This window comes from Somniosus microcephalus, chromosome 22 (assembly GCF_052327205.1).
Source record: "Somniosus microcephalus isolate GS21.2 chromosome 22, FLI_Smic_1.0, whole genome shotgun sequence".
NCBI classification, from domain to species: Eukaryota; Metazoa; Chordata; class Chondrichthyes; order Squaliformes; family Somniosidae; genus Somniosus; species Somniosus microcephalus.
The window spans coordinates 54,869,877-54,888,904 of record NC_141008.1 but is presented as its reverse complement, the minus strand read 5'-3'; the positions used below and the strand labels follow the sequence as shown (position 1 = coordinate 54,888,904).

The window sequence follows — 19,028 nt, the reverse complement described above, 5'->3', positions numbered from 1 at the left end:
GGTGGCACTAACCGGTAGCGCCCTGCGGCACTGGTGATGACATCATTGGTGTGCGCAGCGCCCCGGCCACGATCTTCGGGAGCGCCCCCTGATTTACCGCCGGACGCTATGTCCGACAGGGTCAGGGGGGGGGGGCGTACCTGCGGCCGGGGAGGCGCAATTTAAAGGTGAGGTGCGGGGCGGCCATTTTTGTTGCTGGCCGCCTGCCAGCACCTGCCTGCGCTCCCGTCCCCCTGAACCCCCCCACTCCACGCGGAGTGCCGGCTGCGCTCCAAGAGCCCGGCACTTCTCTTGGATGCCGGGCTCTTTTGCCGGCACTCCCGATCCCCGAGGGCCCAGCTGGGCCCCAGGTCGTGCTGCATAAGGCCCCTCCCCTTTAAGAAGGGGAGGAAGGCCTGCAATACCGCGGCATGATGTGCCGCTGCGGCACGATGTGCCGCTGCGGCACGTAGCACCACGATATTCACTTGCAGCGCTGCAAGAGGGAGGCGGGGCGCTTCCAGTAGCACCCCGCTTCCCTCTTGGGGCGCAACCACTCAATTTCCGGCACGCTACTTTTAGCGCCCCGGTGAAGTTAGCGCCTCAATTGGGGCGCTACTCAATTTTTAGCCCTTTGAGTCTCGGGGATCAAAAATGTACTTTTATTTGATTTTGGTGGATATCCTGGATTAGAAATAAGTAAGAAATGTAAAAGTTAAGATTTGAGAATAAGGATCTCTGAGAATAAGAATTGTACGCCATTTGTTTTTGGAACTGTTAAAGTTGCGATTGAATCACCAGCTGTTAACTATATGTCGGTTCTTTAATAAATCTATATATTTTTAGAATTGTCTCACATAGTACTTCTGTATCAAACTCGCGAACTCAATCTCTGTACACTCTTTGGTGAGGAGTTGCAGAATTCTGGGGGAGTTTTCCAGACCCTCATAATATCCGGAAGGTTACAGTCCAGTTAAACTTATTAAAAGTGCTATCTGGAGGACGGTAACATCTTCAAGGCGTTCCTTTCCTTTAGGGAGAGATAGTCTGGACCTTTAGACCCAATTAAGCATCTTATAGGATTCGGCTATCTCTAACTTTAGTTGAAGGTGAACGTCTGGGGAATACGCCTGATCTGGGGTAGCCCGAAAAGGGCTAGGACTAGTAATTAACCCTTCACCCGCTGTTTTCCGCTCCCCAGATGCGTTCCAACCCAACAGATGGTCACACCTGGGCCTGTTTGATCTCTTTAACTGCACCGTGCAATGACATGACTCGATCTGAAAAACTGCTTCCAAAATATATCATATAAATTAAAAGGGGAGGTGGTCCTTCGGCCCATTGTGCTTTTGCTAGTGCTAGCTCATCAGCTGGCTCCACCGACTCCCCCTCTCTCCCCCTGTCCTTTCCCCACCTGATTCAGATACAGTCCTGTGTTACTATAGACATGGATTGTGAGGGGAGGGGGAAATGGAACAGGAGGGAATAGAGGGGTGGAGTGGAGGAGAGAGACCAAGGGGGAGGCGAGAGCGAGAGGGGCAGAGGGGGGAGAGCCGAGTGGGGGGGGAGACGGGGAGAGCGAGTGGGGGGGAGGCGGGGAGAGCGAGTGGGGGGGAGACGGGGAGAGCGAGTGGGGGGAGACGGGGAGAGCGAGTGGGGGGGAGACGGGGGAGAGCGAGTGGGGAGAGCGAGTGGGGGGGAGACGGGGAGAGCCGAGTTGGGGGAGACGGGGAGAGCCGAGTGGGGGGAGACGGGGAGAGCCGAGTGGGGGGAGACGGGGAGAGCGAGTGGGGGGGAGACGGGGAGAGCCGAGTGGGGGGGAGACGGGGAGAGCCGAGTGGGGGGAGACGGGGAGAGCCGAGCGGGGGGAGACGGGGAGAGCGAGCGGGGGGAGACGGGGAGAGCGAGCGGGGGGAGACGGGGAGAGCGAGCGGGGGGAGACGGGGAGAGCGAGCGGGGGGAGACGGGGAGAGCGAGCGGGGGGGAGACGGGGAGAGCGAGCGGGGGGGAGACGGGGAGAGCGAGCCGGGGGGGAGACGGGGAGAGCGAGCGGGGGGGAGACGGGGAGAGCGAGCGGGGGGGAGACGGGGAGAGCGAGCGGGGGGGAGACGGGGAGAGCGAGCGGGGGGGAGACGGGTGGAGAGCGAGCGGGGGGGAGACGGGGAGAGCGAGCGGGGGGGAGACGGGGAGAGCGAGCGGGGGGGAGACGGGGAGAGCGAGCGGGGGGGAGACGGGGAGAGCGAGCGGGGGGGAGACGGGGAGAGCGAGCGGGGGGGAGACGGGGAGAGCGAGCGGGGGGGGAGACGGGGAGAGCGAGCGGGGGGGGAGACGGGGAGAGAGCGAGCGGGGGGGAGACGGGGAGAGCGAGCGGGGGGGAGACGGGGAGAGCGAGCGGGGGGGAGACGGGGGAGAGCGAGCGGGGGGGAGACGGGGAGAGCGAGCGGGGGGGGAGACGGGGAGAGCGAGCGGGGGGGAGACGGGGAGAGCGAGCGGGGGGGAGACGGGGAGAGCGAGCGGGGGGGAGACGGGGAGAGCGAGCGGGGGGGAGACGGGGAGAGCGAGCGGGGGGGGAGACGGGGGAGAGCGAGCGGGGGGGAGACGGGGAGAGCGAGCGGGGGGGAGACGGGGGAGAGCGAGCGGGGGGGAGACGGGGGAGAGCGAGCGGGGGGGAGACGGGTGAGAGCGAGCGGGGGGGAGACGGGGAGAGCGAGCGGGGGGGAGACGGGGAGAGCGAGCGGGGGGGAGACGGGGAGAGCGAGCGGGGGGGAGACGGGGAGAGCGAGCGGGGGGGAGACGGGGAGAGCGAGCGGGGGGGAGACGGGGAGAGCGAGCGGGGGGGGGAGACGGGGAGAGCGAGCGCGGGGGGAGACGGGGAGAGCGAGCGGGGGGGAGACGGGGAGAGCGAGCGGGGGGGAGACGGGGAGAGCGAGCGGGGGGGAGACGGGGAGAGCGAGGGCGGGGGGGAGACGGGGAGAGCGAGCGGGGGGGAGACGGGGAGAGCGAGCGGGGGGGGAGACGGGTGAGAGCGAGGGGGGGGAGACGGGGGAGAGCGAGCGGGGGGGAGACGGGGAGAGCGAGCGGGGGGGAGACGGGGAGAAGCGAGCGGGGGGGAGACGGGGAGAGCGAGCGGGGGGGAGACGGGGAGAGCGAGCGGGGGGGAGACGGGGGAGAGCGAGCGGGGGGGGAGACGGGGAGAGCGAGCGGGGGGGAGACGGGGAGAGCGAGCGGGGGGGAGACGGGGAGAGCGAGCGGGGGGGGAGACGGGGAGAGAGCGAGCGGGGGGCGAGACGGGGAGAGCGAGCGGGGGGGAGACGGGGAGAGCGAGCGGGGGGGAGACGGGGGAGAGCGAGCGGGGGGGAGACGGGGAGAGGCGAGCGGGGGGGAGACGGGGAGAGCGAGCGGGGGGGAGACGGGGAGAGCGAGCGGGGGGGAGACGGGGAGAGCGAGCGGGGGGGAGACGGGGAGAGCGAGCGGGGGGGAGACGGGGAGAGCGAGCGGGGGGGGAGACGGGGAGAGCGAGCGGGGGGGAGCGGGGAGAGCGAGCGGGGGGGAGACGGGGAGAGCGAGGGCGGGGGGAACGGGGAGAGCGAGCGGGGGGGAGACGGGGAGAGCGAGCGGGGGGGAGACGGGGAGAGCGAGTGGGGGGGAGACGGGGAGAGCGAGTGGGGGGGGAGACGGGGAGAGCGAGTGGGGGGGGAGACGGGGAGAGCGAGTGGGGGGAGACGGGGAGAGCGAGTGGGGGGAGACGGGGAGAGCGAGTGGGGGAGACGGGGAGAGCGAGTGGGGGAGACGGGGAGAGCGAGAGTGGGGGGAGACGGGGAGAGCGAGCGTGGGGGGGGGTGGGAGACAGGGAGAAAGTTGCCACACTGAAGGGACATCAATAAGGACAAGTGATTTGCGAATCCTAGTTTGGGTTATGTGGTCACACCATGAGTGGGAATGAGCAGCCCTGGAGAGGTATGAAGAGCACAAATGGAGTCAGCAACAGAGCAGAAATATTTGACAAACGTTACAGTGGAGGCATGGCAAACTTTTTGCTTTAAAATGCAAACAGGAATTACAGCCCCTCCCCCACCCTGCCACCCCCCAAAGAGAGAAGGAACCAGGTGCCATAGTTTTATATTTATTCAGCTCCCAGATTCTGAGCGGTGGGGAGGCTAAATTATTTCCAGTCGTGCTCACAGATTTATTACAGCGTTTATGAAACCAGGAACAGAACTACATTTCTGTGCCTGTGACGCACGCTTCCTCGGTGTTGCTCAGCGTGCCCAGCGTGGCATTGAGCAGTGTACCGTGCAAGGCGTGCAGGACAATAGGGCGACACCGATCGCCACTCAAATCCCCGAGGAATTACAAGGTCATGTCTAACCCCACAGAGCTATGTGTACAGTATTGACCCATTTACTGGGCAGGGTGGAGAATATGATGTACCTGGTGGAATGTGGAGCACAGGCGATCCAGAATTACTTTAAACAGTGGGGGCAATCACTCGCCACCCACCCACAACAACTTGCATTTATATAGCGCCTTTAATGCAGTAAAACGTCCCAAGGCGCTGCACAGGAGTATTTTAAGACAAAAAAATTTGACACTGAGCCACATAAGGAGATATTAGGGCAGGTGACCAAAAGCTTGGTCAACGAGGTAGGTTTTAAGGAGCGTCTTAAAGGAGGGAGAGGTAGCGAGGCGGAGAGGTTTAGGCAGGGAATTCCAGAGCTTAGGGCCTAGACAACAGAAAGCACGGCCGGCAATGGTGGAGCGATTGTAATCACTCGATTATCCACTCTCTATTCCTGCTGGGTGTAGCTCCTTGCTGACACCATGAAGTTGCCCGTACTAGACCCACCTGGATTGTGGGAAACATTCTGCTGGCACTATTAGGGATTTTTTTTCCCTTCCGATTTTGGTCATGACTGAACAGTTCCACTTGGAGTTCCGGCGAACACTGCAGTGCTGCTGGGGATGAGGCCGCAAATAATCGGAGGCCATGGTTTAAGAATAGACTACAGGAAGCTTATTGGCAACAGCATTAAAGGAGGTAATGTGGGGGTGGGTGTGCTGGATAATTTCAACAAGCAGGTTTTGGGTAGTCACAGATCCTTAAGAACTTTGAAATCATTGTCAGAAAAAAAAACACTCTCTAGGATCCTACGCCATAGGGAAAGAGAGAGAGAGTGAGCGAGAGAGGGCGCGAGAGAGAGAGAGAGGGCGCGCGAGAGAGAGAGAGGGCGCGCGAGAGAGAGAGGGGGCGCGAGAGAGAGAGGGGGCGCGAGAGAGAGAGGGGGCGCGAGAGAGAGAGGGGGCGCGAGAGAGAGAGGGGGCGCGAGAGAGAGAGGGGGCGCGAGAGAGAGAGGGGGCGCGAGAGAGAGAGAGGGGGCGCGAGAGAGAGAGGGGGCGCGAGAGAGAGAGGGGGCGCGAGAGAGAGAGGGGGCGCGAGAGAGAGAGGGGGCGCGAGAGAGAGAGGGGGCGCGAGAGAGAGAGGGGGCGCGAGAGAGAGAGGGGGCGCGAGAGAGAGAGGGGGCGCGAGAGAGAGAGGGGGCGCGAGAGAGAGAGGGGGCGCGAGAGAGAGAGGGGGCGCGAGAGAGAGAGGGGGCGCGAGAGAGAGAGGGGGCGCGAGAGAGAGAGGGGGCGCGAGAGAGGGGGCGCGAGAGAGGGGGCGCGAGAGAGAGAGGGGGCGCGAGAGAGAGAGGGGGCGCGAGAGAGAGAGGGGGCGCGAGAGAGAGAGGGGGCGCGAGAGAGAGAGGGGGCGCGAGAGAGAGAGGGGGCGCGAGAGAGAGAGGGGGCGCGAGAGAGGGGGCGCGAGAGAGAGAGGGGGCGCGAGAGAGAGAGGGGGCGCGAGAGAGGGGGCGCGAGAGAGAGAGGGGGCGCGAGAGAGAGAGAGGGGGCGCGAGAGAGAGAGAGAGGGCACGAGAGAGAGAGAGAGGGCGCGAGAGAGAGAGAGGGCGCGAGAGAGAGAGAGGGCGCGAGAGAGAGAGAGAGGGCGCGAGAGAGAGAGAGGGCGCGAGAGAGAGAGAGGGCGCGAGAGAGAGAGAGGGCGCGAGAGAGAGAGGGCGCGAGAGAGAGAGAGGGCGCGAGAGAGAGAGAGGGCGCGAGAGAGAGAGAGGGCGCGAGAGAGAGAGAGAGGGCGCGAGAGAGAGAGAGAGGGCGCGAGAGAGAGAGAGGGCGCGAGAGAGAGAGAGGGCGCGAGAGAGAGAGGGTGCGAGAGAGAGAGGAGAGAGAGAGAGCGAGAGAGAGAGAGCGAGAGAGAGAGAGCGAGAGAGAGAGAGCGAGAGAGAGAGAGAGCGAGAGAGAGCGAGAGAGAGAGCGAGAAAGAGAGAGCGAGAAAGAGAGAGCGAGAAAGAGCGCGAGAAAGAGAGCGCGAGATAGAGAGCGCGAGATAGAGAGCGCGAGAGAGAGAGCGCGAGAGAGAGAGCGCGAGAGAGCGAGCGCGAGAAAGAGAGCGCGAGAGAGCGAGCGCGAGAAAGAGAGCGAGCGCGAGAGAGAGAGGGCGCGAGAGAGAGCGAGAAAGAGAGAGCGAGAAAGAGCGCGAGAAAGAGAGCGCGAGAAAGAGAGCGCGAGAAAGAGAGCGCGAGAAAGAGAGCGCGAGATAGAGAGCGCGAGATAGAGAGCGCGAGATAGAGAGCGCGAGAGAGAGAGCGCGAGAGAGCGAGCGCGAGAGAGCGAGCGCGAGAAAGAGAGCGCGAGAGAGCGAGCGCGAGAGAGCGAGCGCGAGAAAGAGAGCGAGCGCGAGAAAGAGAGCGAGCGCGAGAAAGAGAGCGAGCGCGAGAAAGAGCGTGAGCGCGAGAAAGAGCGCGAGCGCGAGAAAGAGAGCGAGCGCGAGAAAGAGAACGAGCGCGAGAAAGAGAGCGAGCGCGAGAAAGAGAGCGAGCGCGAGAAAGAGCGCGTGAGAAAGAGAGGGAGAGAGAGAAAGAGAAACGCGGCAGCCAATTTGCGCTTAGCAAGATCCCACAAACAGCAAATGAGATAATGACCAGATAATCAGTTTTTTCTTTACTGATGTGGATTTACATGACTCAGGTGTGTGGACAGGGTATAGCAGGCTCCGTCTTATGCTGCCGGTGTGAGAAGTCATGCCGGGGTCGTACCAAAACCAACAGTTGAATCTTGTGCTCACGTCTGAGCCACTGCAGGACTCGAGCAGGTTTCTGTCCCTCCCCCATCGCAGGGTCCCCCCTCCCCCATTGCAGGGTTCCCCTCCCCCCGTCGCAGGGTTCCCCCTCCCCGTCATCAGACAGTGACCCCTGCAGGAAAGTGAATTTTTTTTTGCAGACAGAGGAAACCATTTTGACTTGGACATCTCCACGGTAAATAGCCTGGGGCACAGAGAGTATTTGATCACGGGAGTGGGGGGAGAGGAGAGAAGAGGGGAGTGTGGTGGGAGGGGGGAGAGGGAGAGGGGGAGGGGGAGGGAGAGGGAGGGGGAGAGGGAGGGGGAGAGGGAGGGGGGAGAGGGAGGGGGAGAGGGAGGGGGAGAGGGAGGGGGAGAGGGAGGGGGAGAGGGAGGGGGAGAGGGAGGGGGAGAGGGAGGGGGAGAGGGAGAGGGAGGGGGAGAGGGAGGGGGAGAGGGAGAAGGGGCGGGTGGAGAAGGGGAGGGTGGGGGGGGGAGGGTGGGGAGGGGGAGAGGGGAGGAGAAAGGGAGAGCGGGAGGGGGAGGTGGGGAGAGGGGGGAAGGGGTGCAGGCGGGGGAAGGGGCGGGGTCGGGGGGAAGGGGCGCGGGTAAGGGGCAGGGGGAAGGGGAGAGGCGAGGGCGGGGGGAAGGGGTGAGGGCGGGGGGAAGGGGCGAGGGCGGGGGGAAGGGGCGAGGGCGGGGGGAAGGGGCGAGGGCGGGGGGGAAGGGGCGAGGGCGGGGGGGAAGGGGCGAGGGCGGGGGGAAAGGGGCGAGGGCGGGGGGAAAGGGGCGAGGGCGGGGGGAAAGGGGCGAGGGCGGGGGGAAAGGGGCGAGGGCGGGGGGAAAGGGGCGAGGGCGGGGGGGAAGGGGCGAGGGGAAGGGGCGAGGGCGGGGGGAAGGGGCGAGGGCGGGGGGGGAGAGAATGATAGAAGGAGAAGACAGGGAGACAGTTGAAGATACTGAGAGTTGTAGTGTATGTACCTTTAAGAGAGAACTACTTTTACAGCTCCTGTATACTGTAGTACCGGCAGTGACCACACCTGTATATATGCCTTGAGCATGCCTCTGTACCCCCAGTCTTGAGACTACCCTACTCCAGTAAATACCTGTTGATTGTTAAGTTACAGCATCCGTGTGGTTATTGAAAAACATCATACTCTCAGAATCACGGATCTAACAGTGGCTACGAGTGTCGATTCGAATCTACCTGCAACTCTGCATTTCCCTTCGAGGATTCGCTCCGGGAGGGCGGTGGAAGAAAGTTGAGGCCAGAAACACGGGCGTCGACCACGAGCAACCGCCCAGTCGTCCGGCAGAGAGTGAACATCGCAGGGGAGGCTGTGGAGAGCCGGGCTTGGTTCCCCAGCCACGACGATCAGCAACAGACCGACGACAGGTACAGCGCAGATCCTTCCCGGACAGCGGCGGCTGGAGCCGAGCGACGGCAGAGAAAAAGCCGAGCAGCATCGACGGGGTAAGATAGAGGGTGAAGCGCACAGGGTGCAGCCGGGGGTTGAAAACCGAGCGGCGTCGAGGAAAAACAAAACGGAGAGAGGGTAAAGCAGCAGCCGGGTTCAGGACCGAGCGGCGGAAACGGGAAAGGCGCACAGAAAAAAAAACGCGCAGAGCGCAGCCAGGGCTCAAGGGCTGAACAGTGTCCGCGGGGAGAAGAAGGGAGAGCGCAGGAGACGCCATTGAGCCGCGGAGAAGGAAGAGTGCGGGAGACGCCATTTTTAGAAGCCGCAGTGGAGAAGAAGGGCGAGCGCGGGAAGAAAGGAAAGCGCGGGAGACGTCATTTTGTGCCAGCGGAGAAGGGGGGAAAGCGCGGGAGCCGCCATTTTTGACAGTTAAATCACACCCACGGATGCCGAAGAGTGGCAGTATCTCTACGTTCGACAATGAAGTCGAAGATTGGGCGACATATGTGGAACGTATTGAGGTGTACTGCAGGGCAAATGAAGTGCCAGATGCTAGGAAAGCACTGGTTTTGTTAAATTCCATGGGTGCAAAAACTTATGGGTTACTGCGAAACCTAATAACCCCAGAGAAGCCTGTGAATAAGAATTTCGAAAGCATAGTAGAAATCCTACAGGACCACTTAAACCCCACACCGCTGCTGATAGCAGAACGATTTAAGTTCCATAAAAGGAACCAACACAAAGACGAAAGCAATGCTGAGTACTTAACGGAACTGCGCAAGCTATCGAAACACTGCCAGTTTGGAGTGGGACTAGCAGATACATTAAGGGACAAGTTTGTGTGTGGGCTTCAAAGTGAAGGAACCCAGAAACGGCTTCTATCAGAAAAGGATCTAACGCTGGACAAGGCTTTCAGTATGGCAGTATCACACGAAGCAGCCGCAAGGGGCGCTGCAGAGATACAACGGAGACCGCAAGAATATGGCACCAATGAAATGTCCTATGGAACAGGGAAGTGTTATCGCTGCGGCAGAACAACACACGCCCAGAAGGATTGTTGGTTCAAGGACCAAGTGTGCAGACAGTGTGGAAAAGCAGGACACATAGCAAGAGTCTGCAGGTCTGGGAAGAAAACCAACAGCAAGAAATCTCCACAGGAGAAGTACAAAAAGGTACACAAGGTGATGGACAGTAGTTCAGACGAACAGAAAAGTGACAGACTCCGAAAGCAAGGAGCTGGGTTGTCTGAAACTACATATGGTAACCAAAATGGAGGATCACCAGACTATCTGAGTTACACTCAAGATAGACGGAGTCCAAGTGAAAATGGAATTGGACACAGGATCAGCCCTAACAGTCATAAACCAAAGGGACTACAAGCGGCTATTTTCACATATACCCTTGAAAGCTACAGAGATTGTCTTGAAGACGTACACGGGGCAAAAAGTCTACCCCAAAGGAAAAATAAGGGTGAAAGTGATATACAAAGGCCAGGAAATACCTAAAATGGACTTATATGTATTGCCAGATGGAGGACCACCTCTGCTAGGACGTGAATGGATCCGGAAGATACAATTAGATTGGCATTCCATGTGGCACTGAAGGTTGAGGCCAAAAAGGATGACGACGTCACACCCGGATGACTGTCAAAAATGCTAACTGACGCAAAAGAAGTGTTCCAGGAGGGACTCGGAACGCTAAAAGGCATAACAGCAATGATTAAAATAGAGGAAAATGCAAGCCCAAAGTTTCTTAAGGCCAGACCAGTGCCTTATGCGATCCGACCAGCCGTCGAAGCAGAGCTGGAAGGGTTGGAATGTTCAGGAGTACTGTCCAAAGTAGACTGGAGCGAGTGGGCTACACCCATCGTTCTTGTAATGAAGAAGTCGTTGAGTAATATGCCTGGGGAACCAAAGAAGGTCCGCATCTGTGGGGATTTTAAGGTGACAGTGAACCCAGTCCTTCACACGGTACAATATCCGCTTCCACGAATTGAGGATATTTTCGCCTCGCTATCTGGAGGTAAACGCTTCACCAAAATTGATCTAGCCCAGGCGTACTTGCAAATGGAGGTAGAAGAAGCCTCGAAACAATACCTCACGATCAACACTCAAAGGTCTCTACCAATACAACCGGCTGGTGTTCGGGGTAGCATCGGCTCTGGCTATTTGGCAAAGGGCGATGGATCAAGTCCTGCAAGGGATTCCAGGGACCCAGTGTTATTTGGACGACATCCTGGTCACGGGCGAAAATGACAGTGATCACCTCGCCAACTTGGAGAAGGTGCTCACCAGATTAAAGGAATATGGGCTACGAGCTAATCGCCACAAGTGCGAGTTTTTCCAGAAGCAGATCTCGTATTGTGGCCACGTCATCGATGAAGAGGGGTTACATAATGTGGTAAACCACTGTTATTGTTACACTGTTGTTATCACCTACACAAGGTTACCTCTTGCCTCGCACACTGTTATACCTAGGCATACCTCAGCTGACTCCGCCCATGGCTCCGCCTGCTTGCCCAGGTATAAAGGTGATTGCTTGGCTAGTATTCTTCCTTGCTGGAACCGATCACCCACGAGGGTGGGCTCTGTTATTTAGCCAATAAAAGCCTATAGTTACTATCTTAACTCGTCGCTTTTCATGGAATGAATTGATAGATATATCAATTTTATTGGCTAAATTTTGAAATGACTGACCAGCCCCAGCAGCCGATTTGGCTGCGAGCCCTCCGACCGCTGTACCTGGATCTAAATCCACAGGCAGCGAATTCAGCCCTCGACTTCGACCACTGGCTGAGCTGCTTTGAATCCTACCTGGTAGCCTCCGGCGTGCCATCGGAAGCTGACAAGCTAAGAGTTCTGACCGCCCAGGTGAGCCCTAAAGTATTTGCACTCATCCGGGACCTTACTACATACAAGGAGGCCCTCGACCTGCTAAAAGAGCAGTACCGGAGCCCAGTAAATTCAATGTATGCCAGACATCTCCTAAGATCCCGCTCGCAACAGCCAGGAGAGTCTGTAGATGAATTTTTACGGGCGCTACAAACACTCGGCAGGGACTGTGACTTTAAAGCTGTATCGGCTGCACAACATGCTGAAGGAAATATCCATGATGCCTTCGTGAAAGGCCTTCGGTCCGACTACTCACGGCAAAGACTGCTTGAATCAAAGGACCTCGACTTGAAAGCAGCTACAGCCCTCGCTCGCTCCCTGGAAGTGGCCCATCGGGACCTCGAGGCGTACTCCGGGTACAGTGCTGCGCGACCGTGGGACTCGGGCCCGACTCCGGCTGCAATACCCCTCGCACCGCCGCTCCTGGGACCTACTACGGCGTCGGTGTCCCGGAATCGATCGGGACCGCCACCCCCGGGACCTGCTGCGGCAGCGGAGCCCCGCGATCGGGCCGCCAACTGCTATTTCTGTGGCCAGGCGAGACATCAAAGGGCGCGCTGCCCTGCAAGGAATGCGACCTGCTCCGGCTGCAGAAAAAAAGGCCACTTCGCGAACGCCTGCAGAGGGAAAGCCACAGATGCCAGCAGTGCCTCATGTGAGTTGTGGGGGTGGCCATCTTTGATCAAGGCCACAGACGCCAGCAGTGCCTCATGTGAGTTGTGGGGGTGGCCATCTTTGATCAAGGCCACAGACGCCAGCAGTGCCTCATGTGAGTCGTGGGGGTGGCCATCTTTGATCAAGGCCACAGACGTCAGCAGTGCCTCATGTGAGTCGTGGGGGCGGCCATCTTCTCCGCCATTTTGTTCGCCGCACTCAGCCGCCATGTTGTCTCCAGACCCGACCACCGCCTCACCTGCCGATGACAGCAGCACACTCAGCCATACACTGGCCTCCGTCACGCTGGACCAAGCTCTCCCGCATCATCTGTCCAGGTCCATGATGGACATCGAGGTAAACGGCCGCGCCACGACCTGCTTGTTCGACAGCGGGAGCACAGAGAGTTTTATTCACCCAGACACAGTGCGCTGCTACTCCCTCACTGTCCGGCCAACGCACCATCGGATCTCGATGGCGTCGAAGTCCCATTCAACAGACGTCAGCGGATACTGTGTGGTGACCCTGTCGGTTAGGGGCACGGAATATAAAAACTTTAAACTTCTCATCCTGCCCCAGCTCTGCGCTGTCGTCCTACTAGGGCTGGATTTCCAATGCCACCTCCAAAGTGTCACTTTGGCATACGGTGGACCCCTCCCTCCACTCACAGTTTACAACCAGCAGTTTTTAAACCGCCCGCCGCATACCACCCGCGGCCTCTCCACTCTCAAAGTCCCGCCCCCCTCCTTGTTCGCTAACCTCACTCGCGACTGTAAACCCATCGCTACCAAGAGCAGGCGGTACAGCGCCGGGGACAGAGCTTTCATTAGCTCTGAGGTGCAGCATCTCCTGAAGGAGGGCATCATCGAGGGGAGCACCAGCCCCTGGCGTGCCCAGGTCGTAGTCGTTAAGACCGGCAATAAAAACCGCCTGGTCATCGACTACAGCCAAACCATAAACCGGTACACCCAGCTGGACGCATATCCCCTTCCCCGCATATCTGACATGGTCAACCAGATTGCACAGTACCGGGTATTCTCCACCATCGACCTTAAGTCGGCCTATCACCAACTCCCTATCCGCCCTGAGGACCGCCAGTATACCGCCTTCGAGGCGAATGGCCGCCTCTACCACTTCCTTAGGGTTCCCTTCGGCGTCACCAACGGGGTTTCGGTCTTCCAAAGGGAGATGGACCGGATGGTTGACCAGAACGCGCTGCAGGCCACGTTTCCTTATCTAGATAACGTCACCATCTGCGGCCGCGACCAGCAGGACCATGACGTTAATCTGGAGAAATTCCTCCGTACGGCCCAACGGCTGAATCTCACTTACAATAAGGAGAAATGTATATTTAACACCTCGCGCCTTGCCATCCTCGGCTGCGTAGTAGAGAACCGAGTCATCGGCCCCGACCCCGAAAGAATGCGCCCCCTCATGGAGCTTCCCCTTCCCCACTGTCAAAAGGCACTGAAGAGAACCCTGGGGCTCTTCGCTTACTATGCCCAATGGGTGCCCAATTATGCGGACAAAGCCAGACCCCTCATGAAGTCCACCTCCTTCCCCCTGACAGAAGAAGCATGCGCAGCCTTCTCCCTCATAAAAGGAGACATTGCGAAGGCCACAATGCTCGCAGTGGATGAGTCCATCCCTTTCCAAGTGGAGAGCGACGCATCCGACTTCGCCCTAGCTGCAACCCTTAACCAGGCGGGGAGACCTGTGGCCTTCTTCTCAAGGACCCTCCAGGGCCCTGAGATCCGACACTCTTCTGTCGAGAAGGAGGCCCAGGCGATTGTGGAAGCAGTACGACGCTGGAGGCATTACCTGGCAGGCAAACGATTTACCCTCCTCACCGGCCAGCGTTCGGTTGCTTTTATGTTTAATAACAAGCTGAGGGGCAAAATCAAGAACGACAAGATCTTGAGGTGGAGAATCGAGCTCTCCACCTACGAGTACGATATCTTGTACCGGCCGGGTAAACTCAACGAGCCCCCAGATGCTCTGTCACGAGGTACATGCGCCAACGCGCAAGTTGATAGACTGCGGACCCTCCACAACGACCTCTGCCACCCCGGGGTCACTAGACTTTACCACTTCATTAAGGCCCGCAACCTGCCCTACTCCATCGAGGAGGTCAGGACCATGACCAGGAACTGCCAAGTCTGTGCCGAATGCAAACCGCATTTCTATAGGCCGGACAGAGCAAGCCTGATCAAGGCCACCCACCCCTTCGAGCGCTTGAGCATCGATTTTAAGGGGCCCCTCCCGTCCTCTGACCGTAATGTGTACTTCCTCAACATTATTGACGAGTACTCCCGTTTCCCCTTTGCCATCCCCTGCCCAGACATGACCAGTACCACGGTCATCAAATGCCTGAACGACCTCTTCGCCTTGTTCGGGTTCCCGAACTATATACATAGCGACCGGGGCTCATCCTTCATGAGCGAGGAACTTCGCCAGTTCCTGCTCGCGAGAGGTATCGCTGTGAGCAGGACCACCAGCTACAACCCCCGGGGGAACGGCCAGGTGGAAAGAGAGAACGCGACAGTTTGGAAGGCCGTCCTCTTAGCCCTAAAGTCTAAGGGCCTCCCAACCTCTCGCTGGCAGGAAGTCCTTCCGGCAGCGCTCCATTCCATCCGGTCACTGCTTTGTACTGCCATTAATGCCACCCCTCATGAGCAAATGTTCGTTTTCCCCAGGAAGTCGACTACGGGAACCTCGCTACCAACATGGCTGACTTCTCCGGGGCCCGTCCTGCTGCGGAAGCACGTGAGGACCCATAAAACGGACCCCCTGGTCGAGAGGGTGAACCTCCTGCACGCCAACCCCCAGTATGCCTATGTGGAATACCCAGACGGGCGGGAGGACACAGTCTCCTTGCGAGACCTCGCACCCTCGGGCACCCCTGAGACACCACCGTTATACCCCACCACTCCCCCAAATCCAGCTCCTGTAGGCGGCATGCCAGAACCTCAGGGGCCTTCGTCGACCACGCAGACACCAGCATTAACATCGGATACGGCACCACCGCCGCGCCGGTCAGAAAGGCTTACGAGGCCTCCTGATAGACTGACATACACGAACTAGTAGTGCACTTCACCCCGCCGGACTCAATTTTAAACAAGGGGTGAATGTGGTAAACCACTGTTATTGTTACACTGTTGTTATCACCTACACAAGGTTACCTCTTGCCTCGCACACTGTTATACCTAGGCATACCTCAGCTGACTCCGCCCATGGCTCCGCCTGCTTGCCCAGGTATAAAGGTGATTGCTTGGCTAGTATTCTTCCTTGCTGGAACCGATCACCCACGAGGGTGGGCTCTGTTATTTAGCCAATAAAAGCCTATAGTTACTATCTTAACTCGTCGCTTTTCATGGAATGAATTGATAGGTATATCACATAAGTCCCCTGAAAAGATTGAGGCAGTAGTCAAGGCTCCAGCACCGGAAAATGTGTCACAACTGAGGTCGTTCCTCGGGCTGATAAACTACTACCATAAGTTCTTACCAAATTTGTCCACGGTATTACACCCACTGAACACCCTACTGCAAACAGGGGTACCATGGAAGTGGAATGACGAACGTAGACGAGCTTTCCAGAAGTGTAAAGAATTGATCACATCAAAAGAGGTGTTGGCCCATTTCAACCCAGCACTACCAATTCGTTTGGCATGTGATGCATCACCCTATGGTATTGGAGCGGTGCTGTCGCACAAATTCCCAGACGGGTGGGAGAGGCCAGTAGCCTTTGCGTCTCGGTCACTAACCTCAGCCGAGCGCAACTACGCCCAGATTGACAGGGAGGCACTCAGCCTAGTATGGGGAGTAAAAAAATTCAACCACTATCTGCATGGGCAGAAGTTCACCTTGCTGACTGACCACCAACCACTTGTCTCCATCTTTAATCCTAAGAAGGGCGTTCCAGTGATGACTGCACAATGGTTACAAAGATGGTCCCTGTTTCTAGGGGCGAATCAATATGAAATAGAATATAAAGGCATGAAACAGCATGGAAACGCTGATGGGCTATCACGCCTGCCAGTGCCTACTGTGGAGGAAGCACCAGCAGTGGACCCTATCGAGATATTTTATTCGTCAATAATTGAACGATTGCCAGTAACGAACGCGGATATAGAGGAGACCCGCAATGATCCGACACTGTCTCGGGTATATGATTTGACGGTGAGGGGATGGCCAACACATGGCGACTCACTGTTGCCAGCATTCTCATCCAGAAGAGAACAGCTGTCAGTATGCCAGGGGACAGTGATGTGTGGATCCCGAGTGGTGATTCCACCCAAGTTAAGGGAGAGAGTGCTAAATGAGCTTCATAAAGGTCATCTGGGAGGGGTGAAAATGAAAAGCCTTGCTCGGGCTTATGTGTGGTGGCCGGGGATCGATCAACAAATCGAGGACCTAACCAAGAGCTGCTCAGGATGCCAGAAGGTCCAAAATGCACCACCACATGCCCCTCTACACCCATGGGAGTGGCCCACCTCTCAATGGCAACGGGTGCACCTTGATTTTGCTGGTCCATTCATGGACTCAATGTTCTTAATAGCAGTGGATGCTCACTCGAAATGGCCTGAGGTGATAAAAATGTCCTCAACCACTACAGAGAAAGCGATTGCAGTCCTACGGACCATATTTGCCAGGAGCGGCTTGCCAGAGCAGATTTGCTCTGATAATGGACCACAGTTTGTGTCCGAAGAGTTTCGGAAATTTATGAGAAGGAATGGGGTCAGGCATTACACATCCGCCCCGTATCATCCAGCCACAAATGGATTGGCCGAGAGGTTTGTACAAACCTTTAAAAAGGCGATAAAGGCCATGTGCAACGATGAAATTCCACTACAGCATAAGGTGGACAATTTCCTATTAGCCTACAGAAATGCGACACATGCAGTCACCAACCAGACCCCGGCCATGATGTTCTTTAACCGAAGGTTGAGATCTCGTCTGGATTTGCTCAGACCAAATGTGCGAAGAAATGTTGAGGATAAACAATTCCAGCACATCAATGAGAAGCCGACAAGGAGCTTCAATGTAGGACAACCAGTCTTGGCCCGTGACTACCGAACAGAGAAATGGCAACCCGGAACGATATGCACAAGGCAGGGGCCATTAATGTACACAGTGGATGTCGGGGAGAACATTGTGAGACGCCACGTCGATCAGATCTTAGCATCACAGCAACGAGTCAACCCCATGTCTCGAGTACCTGGGGATGAACCCGACATACCGGTAGCATCTACCTCAGAACCAGTAGCAGTGGAAACCGATGAACTAACCGACGAAAAGGGGCCAGAATCGCCTCCGCACCAAGAACAAGAACCTCAGGAAAGGCGCTATCCCGAAAGGATCAGGAAGCCGCCCCAAAGACTGAATCTATAAATGGACTATTGTTGTTTAATGTACATGTTAAAGTGTTAATTGTTATTTGAATATTATGGGTACTGCTAATCTAAAAAGGGGAGGAATTGTAGTGTATGTACCTTTAAGAGAGAACTACTTTTACAGCTCCTGTATACTGTAGTACCGGCAGTGACCACACCTGTATATAAGCCTTGAGCATGCCTCTATACCCCCAGTCTTGAGACTACCCTACTCCAGTAAATACCTGTTGATTGTTAAGTTACAGCATCCGTGTGGTTATTGAAAAACATCATACTCTCAGAATCATGGATCTAACAAGAGTGAGAGAATATGCTGATAACCATCCATATTAAGAGTTGCACGTGTTCCTGACTTCCCACCCCTTTAACCTTTGACCTTGTGCCCCTTTTATTCCAAATCTGGCCCATGAGGATTAGAATTAAGGCGGCATTGTCCTTTAACAGCAGATGCCAGGACTCCTCGCAGTGATCACTGCCAAAAGCAGAATTGCATATTTATTAATGTCAGCCTGCAAATGGCAGCTGTCAGCTTGTTAAATCCCTCGGCTCAGACCCACAGGGACTTGGAACGATGCATTTGCCACATTTACATGTTACATTAAGTAATTCCATTTACCAGTGTCACAACAGCAGGTCCTCAGCTACAGAAGCAAACATGCCCAAAATACAGACAGGATATAATTACACTGAACCCCTTTTACACAAAGATTTCCTCGAGTTTCAATGCCTGCTCGTATCCTTATTTGCCTCTGTGACAAACAGTTAAAAATGAAACTGTAACTCATCAAACTGTCAAACAATCTGAACAACTATGTGAAGGCATATCTGCATACTTGGTTGGACGAGTCAGTTGCCCTTTGTTACTGGGGCTTTAAGAGGCATAAATCGGAGTGACATCAAGAGAATTCTTCACAAAGAGTGACCAACATGGGGGGATAGGTTGGGTAGTGGAGGCAAGGGCCTCAGAATCATGTCGGACTTACATTTATATAGTGCCTTTCACGACCACCGGACGTCTCAAAGCGCTTTACAGCCAATGAAGTACTTTTGAACTGTAGTCACTGTTGTAATGTGGGAAACGCGGCAGCCAATTTGCGCACAGCAAGGTCCCACAAACAGCAATGTGGTAATGACCAGCTAATGTTTGTTTTTGTTATGTTGGTTGAGGGATAAATATTGGCCAGGACACCAGGGATAACTCCCCTGCTCTTCTTCCAAATAGTGGCCATGGGATCTTTTACGTTCACCCGAGAGGGCAGACGGGGCCTCGGTTTAACGTCTCATCCAAAAGACGGCACCTCTGACAGTGCAGCACTCCCTCAGCACTGCAGTGGAGTGTCAGCCGAGATTTATGTGCTCAAGTCCCTGGAGTGGGCATTCGACTGCAGTCTAGACATTGGGAGACTGAACTAACTGCGCTGTGGAGCCAGCCTTTGGTAGCATTCCCACCTTTGAGTCGGAAGGTGCAGGGTTCGAAGCCCGCTCCAGATAATCCCGGTGAGTGGAGACCGGAGCTCCGGCTCGGAATACTGGGTTGACATCCAGTGGGTGTGGCTGACACTCCCCTCCCCCCCACCCTCATT

The 19,028-nt window shown here is 56.9% G+C and overlaps 1 protein-coding gene across 5 annotated transcripts in view; it reads right to left on the bottom strand.

Annotated features, from left to right (window-relative positions):
- The window catches only part of nxn (nucleoredoxin), a 286,408-nt gene that overhangs the window by 102,832 nt on the left and 164,548 nt on the right, over positions 1-19,028 (bottom strand). The gene's annotated exons all lie outside the window — the stretch shown is intronic.